We start from the raw sequence: 18,766 nt of genomic DNA, 5'->3' as shown, positions 1-18,766 counted from the left end.
GAGAAGCAAACTACAGGCCTCAAGAGGTTAGAGAAGTGGAATTAGTCCCCCTTTGAAACATGGAGGCCGTAGCAAATGAGAATAGATGGGGTTTGATGTCAGGAGGAGAAGCTGGCAGTCGAGCTCAGGCTCTGATAGCTCCTTCTCCGAACCTGGCTCAGCCTGGCTTTCATCTCCCAGGGTCTGGAACAGCTCTGTGCTTCAAAAAAAGCCTTTGAGGGATCTCTCTGTTGAAAAGGGAAAGGAAAGAGAGAAATTCGCATCAACAAGTCCAGCAGTGCTCAGCCTGTGAACTGATACCACCCAAAACCTGCCATGTTTGCTCAGGGAATCCATGTATTAGAGCTGGAATCAGGAAACTCAGACTCGAGAAAAGGCTGCTGATGCCCTTTCACTGAGAAGTGACTCCTCTTACTCTTCTCTTGACACTATTTGAGCATACCCAATCTCAAAGTACTTGGCAAACAGATTAATTAAGCCTCCAGTAAATAAACCTGTAGGGAAGGTTTATCAAACCAGGGCACAGAGCCATGAAGTGATTTATGCAAGGCTGTGGCTGAGGCTGGTCCCCAAATCCGTTCCCTGTGCACCACTAGACAGTGCTTTTCTTCACAAGCACTGCCACCACATCTTCCTTTTGTACCACAAAGCTCAGCCAGCCCATAAAACCGAATAAAACAGGTCACTTAACACACAAGCACTCTGGACAACTTCCTGCTGGGTTTCTTCAGCTAAGAGAGCAGAGTTTGGCTTTGATGCCTCAGGGCAAATGTCTTTGAGCTTGTGCATGTGCGTGTGCGTGACACCGGATAAATGTGATCAGATTTGGTGCGACAAAACTATCAGGGGAACATTTGCATTGCCATTTCTGCAGGAGGCTGCACGATGGAAAGCAGAGGGAGAACATGTTCGGGGTGTCAGGCAGCAGCATGGTGCATTAATAGGAAGAGACATGTGAGCCAGAGAGTAATCATGTTCATTAACAGAGACATCCCAAACTAACGGGGACAGGGCCTTCTCACCAAGGGCAACTCGTGTGTCTGGAGCTCCTCCACTGCTGTGGTGAGGCTTGGGGCAGCTGGGACGTCGTGGATTTGTCCTGACATCCTCCCTTTCCTGTGCAGTGCCCTCATCTCTGCCTCACCAAGCACCAAGGTACTGCTGCCACAGAGAGCCAGCCTGGGTGCAGGAGGCTGCAGGACACCACAGTGCGTCATGGAAAACCTTTTCCTTCCCTGTGCCCACTCTGGACCAGGACAGCAGCAAAGGATCTGCAGCCTCTTTATTCCCTGAGCAGTTCAAAATGCACCTGGAAGTCAGAAAAAGAGATTTAAGCCCCTTGTGAACAGACACTCGCTGAGATCAAGGGTGATTATTTTAGGATGTGATATGCTTTAATGGTTCTAGAAAATTTTAAGTGTATTGCCTTTTTCCTTCCCCTTTTGCACCCAATTATCTGACTGGGGAGAGTGGCTGATATTATACCCGAGAGACTTTCTGAATGGAGAGAAAAGCTGGAGAATTAATTCATTCTGCACATCTGTACACTGGCTAGTTCGTGGTGTAAGGGCTCTCTTTAAGGCAAAACTGTCAGACCTTGAAACCTGAGCATTTTGTATAAGCATGTGTTAGAGGCTTCTTCATCTTCAACCAGCTTTTCCTTTTTATTTATTCCTGTAAATGCAGTGGGCTTTGGCAGGGAGAACTGCACGGGTGGGACTGAGTAACGGCTCTCAGGGTTTCTGTAAATTAAGAACACCCAACTTGACAATGCACACGTCGTCTTTATCAATCCCTCCCCCAGCCCGTGCCAAGCGCTCCCGCAATAAACTTCCTCCCCGTTTCACACCTAATCATGTGTAGCATAAATCCCCCAGATCAGAGGCTGCTCACAGGGCTGAGGAAGGATCAGCCCGGGGTGTTTATCCTCGCATGTGATCAAGCTGAGACAACTATTCTCCCCTGCTCCACCGCACCAAAGGAACTTCTAGGAGGTGAATAATCGGGGCTTGGCTTATTTTCTAATTCAGATGCAAAGCGCCTGGCCATCCCCATTTGCTATGCTGCCCACCACCTCTCCTCTTTCTGCTTCCCTTGTAAACAAGCTGCAGGTGAATAGTGCCGCTCAGCACTTTTCACACTTTATCCCGCTATTTTTAAGTACAGCACAAATGTGATTAGCACATCAGCCTGATTATCTCCAAAAGGATTCCAGAAGAAGACCGCCAGACAGCTTCGAGTCTTCGGAAATCCTATTAAGGTTAAAGAAAGCGTTCACAGGAGCGAGTGGTGATGCTGTAGTTGAGGAGAGGTGTGGAAAGGGAAAGGCTGCACCATCACACTCTGCCTCTTCGTGTCACCCCAACAGCACAAGTTATCACAGGGAATTGTTAAATCTGCCCTTTCCTGGATGACAAAGGTAAATATTGTACTAGAAACTCACCGAAGTGCCCCCTCTTGGCCTCTTGTGCCACATTTTGTCCTTTGCTCATAAATTACATTTTTCACATGTTGCTGACTTCCTTTCTGCTCTTGTGGATGCTTATCCAGCTTTTCAGACAGGTGATTGCCCAGGCAGAGCCAGTGCTCTCAGGCAGGCTGGACAAATGGGCAGGCACACGTGTGTCTTGTGAGAGCACACTAATGCTTTCAGAGGCATTTGGGTTTGTAGAGGCCTCTTTTTTTTTGGATTTAGTGGGCTGGCTCTGCAAACACAGCACAGCATCTGCATTTCCATCTGGGAAACAGGGAAGAAATCTGGACAGACATACGGCAGTCACTGTTTTTTAGGTTTCCAACATTGATGGATAAGCATCTGAATTTTCAGCAGTGGTCCTCTTAGCTCAAAGAGTCAACTGAGTTTGCTCTTTGTTCAGTAAAAGAAGTATTTCAGACCAATACCCCACTGATGAAGAGTCAGAGCTCCTGTATGTGTGGAAGAGCTGCACTCCCTGTTGGGGGGCCACACACTGCTCGTGAGACTCACTGGGCTGCCTTGATTCAGCTGTGTAAGATCCTGGGGCAAGACATTCAGCATGAAAACTATGAGTGCTTTAGTCATGCTTGGGGCTGAAAAACCAGCCCCAAGTGCTGGCAGAGGTGTGAAAATAAGGATGTTCCCTGTACTACATAACCAAGATCTATTTTCAAACCAGTTCCCCTTTGCAGACCTTAAAAAAAGTGTGTTGCTTGTCCTTTTCTTGCTCCATCTGCTTTTCATATGCCTTTTCTTCATAAGACAAGGTTAATCCATCTTGCTGTTAGCCAAGCATGGCTATATAGACACATATATATCTGTAGAGACACCTACATATACACACACATCTATATCTGTGCACCCTCGTGCAGTTTTTTCACATCCTTGCAATCTCCTGGAAAATTCCCCATCAGACATTAAAAGGCAGAAATCTCCTGGAAGGCTAATAAATCATTTTAAGGATGATGTTTGTAGGGGAAGACATTTTGGAGATGATAAAAAGAAGCCCATTTTCAAAATGTCAATGAACCCACAGAAATGGTGAGTGGCTTTTCAGGTGTCTGCCCACTTATTAGAGATGTGCAAAGTCAGGTACCTAAAATATTCAGCTAGAAAAAGTTAGAGTATAAATGACTGTAGCCTTTCCAAGCCTATAAAAAGGGAAGTAAGGATCAGAAATTACTTGGGGGGGGGGGAAGGAAATGAGTCTCCCACGAGCCTATTTTTCAGAAACCAGAGTTCAGCTTGTTCCTGAGAAAGGCAGGAGAGGTAAATTGCTAATGAGAAATTCTCTTTGAATACACAGGACAATGTTACTGGGCAGGTAGACAACAGGAGGAGCAAACACCAGCTCTGTGTGCTGCTCAGGAAGGTGTTTGTATCAATTTCTGCATATCCATATATTTCTGTCACATGAACTAATACTTGGGAGGAAAGTCACCCAAATCAAGGGCTCAGTGTGTCTGTTGGGACTTGCCAAATCCCAACATCTCTCATATGCTTGTGCATGGGGGACATGAGAAATGCTGAGTGTAAACACAAATGTAATATTTAATTGCAGAAATGAGATGAGATGATTAGTGTAGTGGACAATACATTCATTATATTCCTGCTTTTCAGTAGCACAGGGAATAGGATGCCCATTTCCCTCCTCACCCTCACAATCACTGGGCATTTTACAATAACATCCTACCTCATTGGGGTTTTTTTGTGACTGGCAGAGTAACCATTTGGAAGTGAAACTCCTGCAATCTCTCATTAAAGAAGATGGGAACCCCAGAAGGTAGTGGTATATATGGCATTTTAATGAAACCTTAGACACAAAGTGATAGCCACACTATTGTGTATTAGAAAGCTCTGAAGGATGCTCAGCCAACTTGATGCCTCGATGGCATGAGCATTCAAATACTTTTTATGGGGAAGGAGATGTGGGCTAATGGAAGAGCTAACAGGCCATGTTGCTGGGAGCTGAGGGATTGATTTTTAAAGCAGAGTGGTGTCTGATAGTTTTAGTTCCTAAAAACGTGGCTTAGTTCTGTAAGACAATTGAAATATTCCCAGTTATTTTCCAATATGCCCAGGACCTGATTCTTCTCCCACGTGCAGTATTGCTTTCAGTGAGTTTATGCCTCATATCAATGCAAATGAAGAGAAATACCAGCTGCATATTTCTGTATACGAGCCTCCCTTCCACAAAGTGTTTAAGAACAATTTAAAATCAATCCCCATTCAGCAAAGACTGATGCGGATCTTGGGCTTTCAGTAAAGAAACATGCTTAAAAGCTTTGCTTAATAAGAATAAACTACAAGTCAGGGCTTTAGGTTAGAGCCTGCACCTTTCCTGGTGAACCTTGCTACAGAGGAAAGTCATTATTTCAGAAAGAAGGTATCAGTGGTGTGAAGCCAGGCTTATCTTGAGCCTGCAGGGAAGTTTATTACTTGGCTGCAGCATCTCAGCCGGAAAATATTTGATATTGATACCCATCCACCAAATGCAAAAAGAAAGAATAAAAAAAAAAGAAGGAAAGCTGACAACAGAAAAACTAAACACCTAAATGGACTAAATGGCCTTTTAATGTCCTTTTTAACACAAACTGTTTATGATTCCATAATTCTGTGAGTATTAGGTTGGATTTTCAGCATTTCCCTACTTATATCTGTAAAATCTGAAGGTTTGTCTGTTCTCTGAGGGGCCAGAAGGAGTGCACTCATATAGTGCACCACAGGCAGAGTGAGCTCCTCCAGTAACCCCCCCTACAAGCACACCCAGTTTTTGAACAGCCAAAATATTCTGGTGAGTTTTACAGATGCAGTTCAAAAAGCCAGCTGGAAACCCTTTTTCACCGTGTTTCCCATTAGGTGCGTGTTGACTGTCATTAAAATAATTTATATTTTGCAAGGGCAGTTTGCACAGCTCTTCCTTCCACGCGGGGCCACGAACTGCAGCAGCAATTAGTGAGAGAGATGAGTGATAGAAGTTATGGTTTCCGAAGGTCAGAGACAGGTTTTCTTGCTCACAGCAGCTGCATAAAGTTAGAATGAGAGAGAAAGTTGGGGCTGTTCAACCTGCAGAAGAAAAGGTTGTGTGGAGACCTCATAGGAGCCTTCCAGGACCTGAAGGGGCCTACAAGGAATCTAGAACAGTAGTGACAGGACAAGGGGGAATGGATTTAAACTGACAGAGAGGAGATTTTTATTGGATATTGGGAAGAAATCCTTCCCAGTGAGGGTGGGGAGGCCCTGGCACAGGTTGCCCAGAGAAGCTGTGGCTGCCCCTGGGTCCCTGGAAGTGTCCAAGGCCAGGTTGGACAGGGCTTGGAGCAACCTGTCCTGGTGGGAGGTGTCCCTGCCTGTGGCTGGGGGCTGAAAAGAAGTGGTCTTTAAGGTCCCTTCCAACCCAAGCCATTCTATGTTTCTATGAATAAATCCACCCCCTGATATGTTATCTTAGCCTGATGTGAGTGTAGCAGCAAAAAAGCTCTGCTACTGTACTCCTCTCCCCCTTGTTCTGCAGCAGAGAAAATCGGTGCAAAAAAAAGTCTCCGGCTTTTCTCGTGTTCTCATTTATTTTTATTTGGACCGAAGTTTTCCCCATTTAAATCTCAATTTCCTCTCTCCTCCTGCAATTGGGGTCACCACGGCGGGGGTGAAGGCAGCGTGTATCTGCTCACACACACCAGCCACCAGCCCAGCAGAAATAAAAGCAAGCACTCCCCGCACAACTGTAATTGTTAGTGCCGAAATGCACCGACCTAAATGGATTTTCACCTTGGGAGTTTGGGCTGAATTGAGCCTAAACAGAGGTGAAATTCCCCAGGCATATGGCGAGTCCCCTGGCTGGCGTAGTCGGAGCCCTGCAGCACTTCATCAGGCCTCGGGAGCCTCCCATTAGCTCCACAGAGAGCCGGGATCAGGGAGAGGAGAACAGCTGTAAGTGTCTCTTAATGCCAGTGGGGAGCTGGAGAGGCTGAACTGCTGCATGTATAATAGAACAGCAACAGGAACACAGCTCCGCTGAATTAGTTCAGACCACCGAGCTCTGTTTGTTTCAATTATCCCTGGTACAGTCAAGTCCCCTGAAAGACTCCATTAGCTCCCAACTTGTTCTTTTACACACAGGCACCTTTTCTAATACCTTTTGCTTTAATGAAGCTGCTTTTTTTTATAGCTCACACCGGAGCAGATACCAAAAAAGAGAGTGGGAGCACTTAAAAATAAATGGGTCAAATGTGTCCCTGGTGTAACGCAATGGGATGTATTGATGGTTTGTTTAGATCTAAGCTGCTTGGGAAAGTGAAACAGTGGAAAAAAAGGGAAAAGAACAAAGATCTGAAACTAAATAAAGACGTGCCTTGTCTCTCTCTCTTCCCCTGGTTTCCTTTCAACAGGTCAGTACATGGTGTTTCCACTTTGTAGTGAGGCTTTGTGGATAACTAGTCACATCTATCATTTACTACCTGCTAATGTTATTTACAAAACCCCTTCCAGGGAAATGGTAAAATTCCTGCCTGGTGCCTCCATTCATGCCTACACTTAAGTAGTTGGGGAAAAAAACTAGTCTCCAAAGGGGAGCATAGTTTTCTGTTTCTTTTCCATGGCTGTTGCTATCACATAGAGAGAAGTTTGAACTCGTTTAAAATGCCCAGGATTGCAGCTCAATTAAAGTTAAAAAAAACATCAAATAATGGCTCCGAGGCAGAGTTCAAATGTTCTGGCCCCTTTGTGCTTTTGGTTGTTTGCCCTGGGGAGGATGGACCTCTGAGAGGAGCCCATAGAGCAGCAGAACAGGGATGGTGCTGCGGGACTGTGGCTCAGGGACTCTGAAGGCAGCACCAGCATCCCAGCAATCTTGGCTCCTGCCAGCACTAACAGGCAAGAAAGAGAGGGTTCTCACTGAAATTGGATGGGAGTTCTTTTCTTTTAAGGTCCTGCATCTCATTATACACAATCTGCTTGCAAGCCCACTGCCAGCTCTGCTCGCTGATTTTCTGCTCAGAAATGCTCTCGTATTTTTCTCCACGCTCATTTTCCAGCCCTCTTGTTAGGCTCTATTTTGCAAGGTCAAAAGGCCCTTGGCTCTCAAGAGTCCTCTCCATGTAGACATTCTTAAAATCAATGATAAAATCTCCTCTCCTTCTTTTAATAAGATAATGAATGGAGTTCTCAGTGCTTCAGGTCATGTAACTCGTTTCCCATCCCCTGAGTCATTTCCATTGCCTTCCTTTGAGGTCTGTGTAAGATCGTCTCACCACTCCTGAAGAGGCAGTATCAGAAGTGGGTGCAAGTCTCCAGCATCCATCACTCAGTCCTGAGGACAGAGGTGACGTTATTCCCCTAATTCCACTTGATTCTTCCCATGTACACACAGGGTTGTCTTTCTTCTGCAGAGCTGAGAGTTCCCTTTGTGACTGTTGCCACAAGTCCATCCCAGAGTTGTCAAGTTCCAAGACAAAATCTCCCATTCTGTGTCATTAGCAATTTTCTGTTCCCTCAGCAATTTTCCTTCCTGAGTGCACCAGCTGACTGTATTCGATTACAAGTGTTGTGACTGTCCCTCTTCCCTCGGTGCTGGTGAGGTCACACCTCACATCCTGGGCTCAGTTTTGGGCCACTCACTGCAAGAAAGACATTGAAGTTCTGGAGTGTGTCCAGAGAAGGGAAGGGAGCTGGGGAAGGGTCTGGAGCACAGGTCTGATGAGGAGCAGCTGAGAGAGCTGGAGTGGCTCAGCCTGGAGAAAAGGAGGCTCAGAGGGGACCTTCTCACTCTCTACAATCACCTGAAAGGCCAGATGGGGATCGGCCTCTTCTCCCAGGTAACAAGCAACAAGACCAGGGGAAATGGCCTCAGGTTGCACCAGAGGAAGTTTAGATTGGATATGAGGGAAAATTTCTTGACAGAAAGACTTGTCAAGCACTGGAAAACACTGCCCAGGACAATAGTGGAATCACAGTCTCTGGCGATTTTTAGAAGACGTGTAGATGTGGCACCTGGGGGCATGGGTTAGTGGTGGCCTTGGCAGTGCTGGGTTAATGGTTGGACAGGGCTTTTCCAGCCTAAATGGTTCTGTGATTCTAGGACTTTACAACCCATGTGAATGCCACTGCTTTGCCAGGGAGACGTTTTGCTGCCCTCGGGGCTCTCCCTGCACCACATCGAGCCTGTGGGCAGCAGGTGATGAACCACCACAGTTTAGAGCTCAGACTGTTTAGGAAAACCAGAATTGTTAGCAAGTTTTCTCCCCACAGATTGTTACTGCACAAACAGCTGAGACCTTCCCAGGAACCAGCAGCCTGGGAAAGGTGTGAGCAGCTGGAGCTGTCACAGGTATCTCACACCAAGCCTTCCCTGCTGCTCATCCAGCACAAGGGGCACGAGTTTTCCAGAGGCTCTGAAGGCAGAGCAAAGAGCAGCTCAGTGTTAGGGGTGGGTGTGCATGAAAGCTGAAAGCAGAGAGCTCATGGCTATTATTGATCTCTCCTTTCTGACTCAAAGGTGAGGAGCCTTTAGTGCACAGGGCCCTCAGTGGCTCGAGGGCTGGAGGAAGGGGAAAGTGCACCATAACCCAATACAAACACACATACAGCAAGTCTGAAGGGGATTTTAGCAAACATTTCCCTTTCTCAGAGATCTTTTTTAAAGAGAATTGAAGAATAATCTTGTCCTTCAGTGGAGATCTATTCCACTGAATAGACTATTTTTTACAATAGCCGATGCCCCTGCCAGCCCACAGGAAATCAAACTGACTGATTAGAAGAGTCTAAAAACTGTTACTGGAAGTGAAAAAGGACGTGGAGCAAGGACAGCTATTTTTAAGCTGTGCAGCAGTGGTGCCTGCTGATTCAACAGCACCAAAGTTATAATTTCTTGTTGAACATACAGTTACTTTTTTTTCCTCTTTTCAAACCCGTAGCCAAACTTGCAATCCGTGCCCTGTGATTCATTACAGTGGCTACCAAAGGGACAGAAGGGACCAGTTTAAGACAAAATTCAAATATTGGACTCCTTGAGACTTGCACCGGAGTGCAAATTCCATTTGCAGATCTTAATGATGAATGAAAGGAAGCCCCAGATGAGTTTGTCAGAAAAGACCAGATGATTTTGGGTTTACCAGGTATCTGGAGAAGGGGCAAATAAATATGTGAGCACTAGTTATTGGCAATGCATGCCAGGCATCCCATGGATGGCAGAGCCAAGAGTTTCTGGTTTTATCACCCCAGATCCTCCAGCCAAGTGCAGTGGCCAGGGAAGAACCTGAAAACAGGTTTCAGGAGATGATAGAAGTTTAAAAGGAGGGGGAGGCAAGAGAAGATATATCCATTGGTGCTAAATGGAATAAAGAATTATATACAAACAGCACAAGCCTGCAGCAGCTGCAGCCAAGAAAACAAATCAACCATTTATTACTTCTCCTTCAGTGTTTTTAAATATTTATGGAGTGCCATCAATAACCAAGTTAATTGTGAATGGCTGATGGTGTATTTGCAAAGCCTTCTTTCACCTGCAAGTACCTGAACTGCCATGAAAGGGACTTTTCATCAATGACAATAATTATTTGGCCCTTTAGCAGCATTCTGTGTGCCTTATGGCATAATCCTGGGCAGCCACTCCCACGGGGCTTTGCGTGGTGTTATTGCTGAGTGGAGTTGAGGAATACCAAGGGAACGGGAAGCACTCAGTTCTATGTGTGTGTTCACACAGCCTGAGAGCCCTCTTGGAGAAAGAAAGCAGCCCCATTTTGCCAGGCAGACGCTCCACAGCTGAGCAAACAAAAATGCTCGACAGTCCCTGCCGTTTACCAAGGTAGAAATTAATCCAGAGTGACCTCATTGGTGCCTGTAGCACTTGCTTAACTCAGTGTTTAAATAAAAATAAACAAAGAACCAAACCCAGCTTGTGCAGTGACCCGGTGTCAGAACTGAAGAATTTGTCTCCAGACTGATTTAATCATATCAGAAAGATGGATGCCAGGATTCATTACTGTGACAAAATGTTTATATTGTTTAATCACATTATCCACCAGCTTTCAGCCAGGCTGAGACAGGCTTATGTGACACCAACCACAGTGGGGATCACACGAGCTGCCTCCCACCTGCTGCTGCCTCACACACTTGGTTTTAGGAGGTTTCTGCAGTCCCCATGAGAGGCTGAGCACCCAAAAGTTGCCCCACACACCTCCCTTTACTGCTGCTTTTACCTATTTCTTTCCTTCCAGTTCCCTGGCCTGTGTGAACAAGGCCTTTTCACCCAGATGGGTAGAAACAGGGCTTCATCTGACAGATACCACATGAGGAAGGGTTTCTGATCCCTCTCCAGATGCACATTTTTAGGTGAAATTCCATTACTTCCTGAAGGTGAAATCCAAAGTAGTTTTTATTTTTACCGACTCACAGCTTTTCCAGGTTAACCCCCAGTGAGGTTTGCCAGACTTCCTTCAGTCAAAATAAAAGCTCTTAAAAAAAAAAAAAATCTGCTTAAGGTGTTTCTGAAACATTTTCAGTTTTGGTGCCATTCAACAGATTTTCGTGTTCTGCTCAGCTCTGATGAGAAATACAGTGAACAAAGCAAGCTCAGCTGTTTTCACTCTGGGTAGCACATTCTAAGAATCATGGGATCATGGAATGGTTCAGGTTGGAAGGGACCTTAAAGCTCATCCAGTTCCAACCCCCTGCCATGGGCAGGGACACCTTCCACCAGCCCAGGTTGCTCCAAGCCCTGTCCAACCTGGCCTTGGACACTTCCAGGGATGGGGCAGCCACAGCTTCTCTGGGCAACCTGTGCCAGGGCCCCACCACCCTCACAGGGAAGGATATTCTTCCTAAGAATATTCCAGAGAAGTGGGAAAGTGTTGGGTCCTGCTCCCAGCCAGCAGGAGAGCTGCTGTAATTCCTACAGCTGGTGTGCAGAAGAGGGATAACTCTCCCACAGACCCCACTGGACAAAGCTGTAAATACACAACATGTCCTACGAGCACAGCCTCAAACTGGTAACTGCTGTTGGAGCCACACACATCTTTCACAAAGACATTTCACCTCAAGCTAAGGACCTCAAACCATGGAGAAGCCACCTTGCCCTTGGGTAATTTATTTCAGTGGTTAATTACTCCCTGCTAAAAATGTGCACCGTATTTCGAGCCCGGATTTCTCCAGGAACTGCTCTAGTGCAAGTTTGAAAATGAGTTCAAATGCATGCTGGAACAGGATTTGGGGAGTTAATTAATACTGTTTGGATAGCCAGGCGGTAGAGATGTTCAATAAAGCTGACATTTATGTATCACTGCTTCACAAAGATGAAACACACCGAATTCACTTGCAATGCAACAAGCTTGTAGGTTTTTGGACATCTTAGTAGAATTTCAATAAAGTCATAATGAATAATCTACTTAATTTCCACCAAAACCTGCTCTCTGTATCGTAAGGGTAGGGCACTTTTATTTCTCATAACTTAGGGGAAGATATTCACTCCATAGTCCCTTGCAAGCCTGAGCTGAAAAACGTTTATCTTACCATTTTAATTTTTTTTCTCCATGATTTGTAAAAGCTTCTCTTTCCCCAGAGATGGGCACGAGGTTTGGATTGCTGACATTGATTGATTCAAGGGGGAAAAGGATGTAACATCTGATCTGACAAGGCAAGCACAAGCAATCCTTGGACAGATGTTCCAGTGAGAGGAGTAATATTTTGAGCCCTGAAAAGAGTTCTGTTCAGATGTTATCTGAGTTCAGATTCTGCAGGAAATTGTTGTGAATATGCAAAGAGAAATAACATACTGGGAGGAAGAAGTCTTCCCAAATACTGAACAAACTGAATAGCTCTGGTCAGCTCATTTATTGCGATTCTTGATATTCACAACTCACCTAAAGTGAGTGGACAAGGCTTTTGTGTGGCTTCCAAACCACTCAGACCAGCAAATCCAGGGCATGTCCTGCAAAGTGCTAAGACAGGCAAACTTTTCTGCTGTCTCTGCAAAGACAAGTCTCTTCTTCCTCCCCTTACCAACACTCAGCCATCAGAAAAAAAAAAGGTTTAAAGAGATTTCACACTTCCAGAAAAAATAACTCACAAATCACTCCTGCTGGCTGCCAAACTGAGGTGACCACTAAGAAGGGCCAGGAACTGATTTTTCCTATCCCATGAAGAATGATGGGAGATATCAGCATTATGGTCAACATAAAGCTTCAAACTCAAAGCAGTTTTGAAAATCTGAGACCTTCAACTTTCTTGATTTGGGTCTTTTCAACCACTTCAGTTCAATTTAGTTGGAATTAGCTCAGTTCACTCTGTTCCTCTGGTTTGTTTTGCTTTTTTTAACCATAATATTATTACATTTAATGAATAAAACCAAGTTATTTTATGCTGGGAAAAAAGGTGATAACCATAGCCTAGAAATTTACACTTGGATTATTAAAAGAAAAATGAATCTCAACACCAATTTTTGCTGTGGATGACTTCATTCACTTTTCATGAGCTGAGGCATTCCAAATGAAATGGAATTTAGTTCAAAAAATTCCCAACCAGCCCCAGCAAGTTCTTGTGTTTGTAAATCCTTCTTGTCTCCCTCCACAAGTACCTGTTGTGCTTCAATGAGAACCTCCTATCTTACCCAATAAATTCAATATACCTATTTCCAAATGTGGGAAAGCTGCAGCATAGCAACATGTATCCAAGTAAAAATGACTTCAGCAAGCATTTCTCCTCTGTTTTACCGAGAGCAACCTGGCAAGCCTTCCAAGGAACTGACCCTGAAGCAAAACAGATGCACAGAGCCTTGCAACACCTACATCTTCATTTCCAATGTTTTGCTTTCAGAAGAAGTGTAGTTGGCTAATGGAGCTTGGGAAAGCCACATTTTCCTTCAGCTACACCCTCAAAGTAAATCAAGAGTGTCGAGTAAGGAGGAACTAATTCTATTTTGCTTGCTTTCAATAAGAAGGAGAATTGTCTCTCCTCCCCTTCTTGCCCCAAGCAACGGTCTTGGCAGCAAAGAATATTTTTTCATAAAGCCTAATGCAGAAGCAGCTCTCATTCACTCCAGCAAATCCCGTTTAATCCCTGGATTTGTATCGTTTGCTGACTAGACTGAGAAATTTGGCTGCATCTAATCCTTGGGCTTGTGAAGAAAAATGGCTTATTTAAATATTTAGCTGCACTTTGTCAATAGCAGCAGGACGGGGGTGATGGATGACAGCAATTATGCTGGGAGCATCTCCATTAACATGCCACTTTTCCCAGGTATGGAGTCTGCCTCTTGTATGGTTTGTTTAATGATCAGGACTGAGAAGGAATTTTAATGACCCCCGAGCAGCTCGTGCTCACTTGAGGTTGGATATTATTTAGTGGCGTAGGAGTAGCTGGTGAGTTGGGATGATCAGAGCAGTGGATTAGGCACATACTGTGCAAACAAGTTTTCTAACACTTCATGACACCCTAAACCACATCAGCCAAAAAAACACACCAGGAGACAACCAGAGGTCCAGCCCTAAAAGCTTAAGTAGCTCCCAGTGCAATACTGCAAGCTTCTCACCAAATATCTGTCAGCCATATATCTCTCTCACAAAGTATTTTTATGTGTCTACAGAGAGACAGAGAGAATAAAGGCAGAGATACCTCACTCACCTGTACCAGTAGATGCCTTCAGCAGCCCAGGTTTGGGCACAGCAGTGATGTGCTGGTGACACCAGGCAGGGTTTTGCTGGGTTCACAGGACTGTCCAGGATGTCTTCATACACGCCACATTCTCCTGGATTTCCAGATGATGATGGAAGGACCTTCACAGTCCAGTGTGGAGCTGCAGACCTGGCCCATGGCTGTGTGACAGGCACCAAGCTGGGCAGGTACACTGCTGGTGATGAGGGCAAACAGCCCTGAGTCCTCTGGGTGTCAGAAAAAGTCAGTCAAGAATAAATCTGAAGTCATCCACTGCTTTTCATCCTTGGCATGACCATCATTTACAATAGAGTGGATCCAGTTAAATCTCACTGGCCACTGTAAAGCAGATACAACAGGGGCCAGATTCACCACCAAAACTGGAGTTTGACCTTCAGTGCTTCACCCCCAGGCCCAAATCTCTTCTCCTTCTGTCTGGGCCTGGGGTCCTGTTCCTGCTACCATTCTCTATATACTATCCATAAGGTTTCTGCATGCAGAGTGAATTTATTTGAGTGCTACTTTTAATGCTTTTTTTTTGCCTTTTCCCATGGACCTGTGCATACACAGGCTTCACATGAACCATTTCCCCCTTGGTCAGAGGAGTACATAAGAAAGAAATATTTGTTCTTGATGGACTGTTGCAAGTTAATATTGCTGCGATACATGTGAGGTAAGGTGTGATATTCTGGTAAACCCCAGATACTTTCTGAGTTTCATCTGCATGTGGTGTAAATCTTGAGGACTCAACAGGATGCCCAGAGGACAGATAAAGTGTAATTTCATTCTCAGGTAACAGACACCCTTTAAAAAACATAACATGCACTATAAACTATATTATTAAACTGAAGTACTGAGGGCAGTTCTGACTACTAACAGGGCAGTAACAAGGGACACCTACAGTAGTGATTTTCTCTCCATCCTTGGTGCATGTAGGATTTGGAGTCACAAGAGGCAGCTCAGTGTTTCTGCTGTATTTTGGAAAGAGAAAAAACCTGCTCTTCCCCTCTATCCACCAAAAAAATTTTAAAAAATATAGAAGGTCCATTTGAAATCTGCTTCCTCATAAATACAAGCTGGACCAGCACAGTTTTTCTATCTATTTATTCATTCTGCTATGATGTATTACTTACCTTTTGTGTTACAGAAGGTGTGATGAGCAGGTTTAATCAGTCAGTCCACAGAGCTGACCTCCATCCTCCACCTCAGCTTTCACTGCAAAGAAATATGCAGAGGCCACCTTAAAAAATAATTAAAGGCAGGCCACACAAGGGATGCAAACAGCACTGCCATCTATTAATGGAAGTGATGGATGCTCTGTATTAACCTCCCTGCAGTTGCAGCCCTACATCCAGGGAAGGAAGCAGCTGTGAGTGATTCAGTGAGGTTACCTCTTGCAAATTGTATTAATAACTCACTTGTCTGTGTGAACAAATCCCTCCCTCCCAGGCCGAAGGGTTGCACTAATTTAATGGTGCAGGGTTCAGATATCCATATGCTCCTCCAGACAAAGCTGAAGCAGAAAACCTGGAGGTTTGCAGCCACCCTTCCCTGGGCTTTGTGCAACGTCCTGGTGCTGCCCAACCTTTCTTGTGGCATGTGGTGACAGGACAAGGGGGAATGGCTTCAAACTGACAGAGAGGAGATTTAGATTGGGTATTAGGGAAAAACTCTTCCCTGTGAGGGTGGGGAGGCCCTGGTACAGGTTGCCCAGAGAAGCTGTGGCTGCCCCATCCCTGGAAGTGTCCAAGGCCACATTGGATGGGGCTTCGGAGGTTGCCACCATGCTCTTTTAAGCATTTGTGCTCACCTGTTGAATGTCACCAACCTTTTTTCATGGCAATCTGTGAAGTGTAAAATTCCCTTGCCTTTTACCTGCCTACACAGTCCAGTTTGGAGTTACCTGCTAACAGCAATTTAATACTCTGCAGAGATTTCATCCCGTTTTCACTTGTGGAGCAGCCAGCTGACAGCATGTGAGGTGGGAGCCGAGCACAGCTGAGACTGAGAAATCCGGCTGTCCACGTTAAATGTGGGTGGCAGAAGCAGGGAGTATGGAAAGATCCTAGAGAAGGTGGTAATTACCCCAGAGCAGAGATAATTGAAGCAGATGAGCCTCACATGAACCCATGCAATTACATTTTCTTGTCATACACAGTGTGACTGCCCCAACTAGGGGCACACAGTTGCTTTAAAGCCCGGATTTGGGGGTTTAACTGTGAAGACAAAAAACATTGTGGCTTTAACTGGGAAGGGCTTAACATGACTGGAAACTGTAAATGTTATGGCTTCCCAGCAGTACTGCAACCATCACTGTGAACACAGAGCTGTGATACCAGCTGTGAGTGCCTGTGCTGGATGTAATTGCTTTTTTAACTCCTGGTGTTCTTCATCAACCACCCAACCAACATATGAAGCAGAGGAATTCACCATATGAGAGAGGAAATCTCACACAAGATTTGCTCCAGTTTCTCTCAGTGGTGATCTGCTACAAAGAGAAATAGCAACAACAGATTACAGGAGGCACAAGTAAGAAAGGACTGTTTGAAATCCTGACTGAATGAAAGTCACGGGGAAAAAGCTCCGTGAGCCATTTGCCATTTTCCCTAAGGAGCCCTGAGTCTGCTACACCTTGAGGAGTGCTGCCACCAGTTTGGGAACACAGGGACCAACATCTGGATCCAGCTCCAAAGGAGTGGTGACAGCTGGGTTTACAGCTGCTGGCTGCCTGGGCCTGGTGCAGACCTTTCCACCTCTGTCCCTTCAACTCCTGCTGCAGCTCCTTGGGCTTGTAGCTCCCCACTGACCCCCCAGTTCTGCTGCCTTCCACTTCCACCCTCCCCTCTTTTGTACATTCCTGTCTATAGGTACCTCTTTGCTCTATTCCCCACATTCAATCTTTGCCAGGATTCGGCTCCCACTCTGCTCTTAGAACTGTGACTTTAACAACTCAAATTTAAGACAGGGCTACACAGCACAAACAGGAACCAAACCCAGTGAAATCCATGCCCTTCCTACAGCACATAAAGCAGGCAATGACAGATCATAGAATCATAGACCATCCAGAGTTGGAAGGGCCCCACAAAGATCATCCAGTGCAGCTCCTGGCCCTGCACAGACACCTCAACAATCCCACCCTGTCCCTCAGAGCATTGTCCAAACCCTCCTGGAGCTCTGGCAGCCTTGGGGCTGTGCCCACTGCCCTGGGGAGCCTGGTCAGTGCCAACCACCCTCTGGGGGAAGAACCTTTCCCTGAGATCCAACTTAATCCTCCCCAGCAGATGATTTTCCTAAGCTACCCAGCATCAGGCAGGGGTTTTTCCTTCCCTCTATGGGTTTGAATGACTCAGGGAGTGAAGACAGGAACCTGAATGTTTCTGTTTATATAGTAAGGTAAATGTCAAAGCAGTGGAGGAAATTTTCACAGTCGATAGACCCTGAGGACAGAAATACAGAAAGCTGCCAAGTAATGTGTTTCTTGTTTCTAGACACCACCTTTCCCAGGCTGGTGTCTGGACCTGCCTGAGGAGTCCTTCCCCCCCACCTCCTGGATGAATCTGTGGCAGCAGAATTCTGAAATTCTTTACTTATTTTTGCCCAGTTTTTGTTTACAGATCGAATTTGCATTGAAATACAAATACTGTGGGCTTGGGAATCTACTTTCTACAGCTGATTATTTGAGGGAAACTATACTTTCTTTCACCTTAATTCCAGTAAAAGGGTTTTCTTGAAGGGGGGAAATTACATGGCCATCCATTGCAGATTTGCTATTCAGCAAACAGTCCAATTCAGAGTGTCAGCTTCCCTGTTGGTTTGCAATATAGGTTGTGAAACACTGTCATCCTGGAACCATTTACTTTGCACAGTTTCACTGCAGAGAGCTCCTGACCCTACTGAATTTGGCTCAGGAGTTCCCATGTGAAAGAAAGTATAAGGCAGTGGCTTAAAAGGGAACTTGAAAACTGCCAGCTCATTATTCATTTGTTCAGATAAAAATACTAATGATTCTTTTTCCCAGAAAGCCTGATGGTTACTCACAGGTACACTTAAAAGAGAGGGAGAGGTGTTAAAAACAGAAGGACCTATTATCTCCTTGACAGTAGAAGGAAAATAACAACAAGTAAAAATGCCTGAAGCTCCTCAGCCCCAACACTTTCAGGAAAAAGCATTAACATTACAAACACTGCAGTGAGGACAGAAGAAGGATCTCACAGATGTGGTATTTGTAATTTCAATTGTGGTGTGAGTGTTGTTTATGAAGACTTCAACAAATACATGCCAGAACTCTAATTTGGACCTTTCATTTTCATGTGGAAATAATAAAAAATAAAAGTGTTTGTTCTCTCTCTGGCTTCTTCCAGGTATCTTTTGAGCCAGTCAGTTATTTTTAATAAACAAACAGTACTTTTTGTTACAAGAAGCTCTAAATGAAGCCCCATTCAGAATGACAAATAGGCATGAACATCATCTTCTGGAATAATCAGCAGAAAACTTTAGCTGCTCTGATTTCCAGCATTTTTAACAGCAAGAGTAACCTTTGCAGCTCAGGGTTGAATTCCTGGAGGCAGAAAGAGGTAACTTTATTTCAGAGCTACTCATCTGATAGAAACAAACACCAGAGTCAGAAATCATGGGGCTCCTTGCCCC

At 45.1% G+C, this 18,766-nt stretch overlaps 1 long non-coding RNA gene across 1 annotated transcript in view; it reads right to left on the bottom strand.

Annotated features, from left to right (window-relative positions):
• The window catches only part of LOC120323448, a 37,005-nt gene extending 22,588 nt beyond the window's left edge, over window positions 1-14,417 (bottom strand). The window contains exon 1 of the long non-coding RNA XR_005563885.1: window positions 14,090-14,417. This is a non-coding gene — a long non-coding RNA (uncharacterized LOC120323448). The remainder of the gene's footprint in view (window positions 1-14,089) is intronic.
• Between the last annotated feature and the right edge of the window lie 4,349 nt (window positions 14,418-18,766).

This window comes from Pipra filicauda, unplaced genomic scaffold (assembly GCF_003945595.2).
Source record: "Pipra filicauda isolate LSUMZ 115617 unplaced genomic scaffold, ASM394559v2 scaffold265_size1292809_pilon, whole genome shotgun sequence".
In the NCBI taxonomy this organism is placed as follows: domain Eukaryota; kingdom Metazoa; phylum Chordata; class Aves; order Passeriformes; family Pipridae; genus Pipra; species Pipra filicauda.
This window is presented reverse-complemented; position numbering and strand designations above follow the sequence as displayed.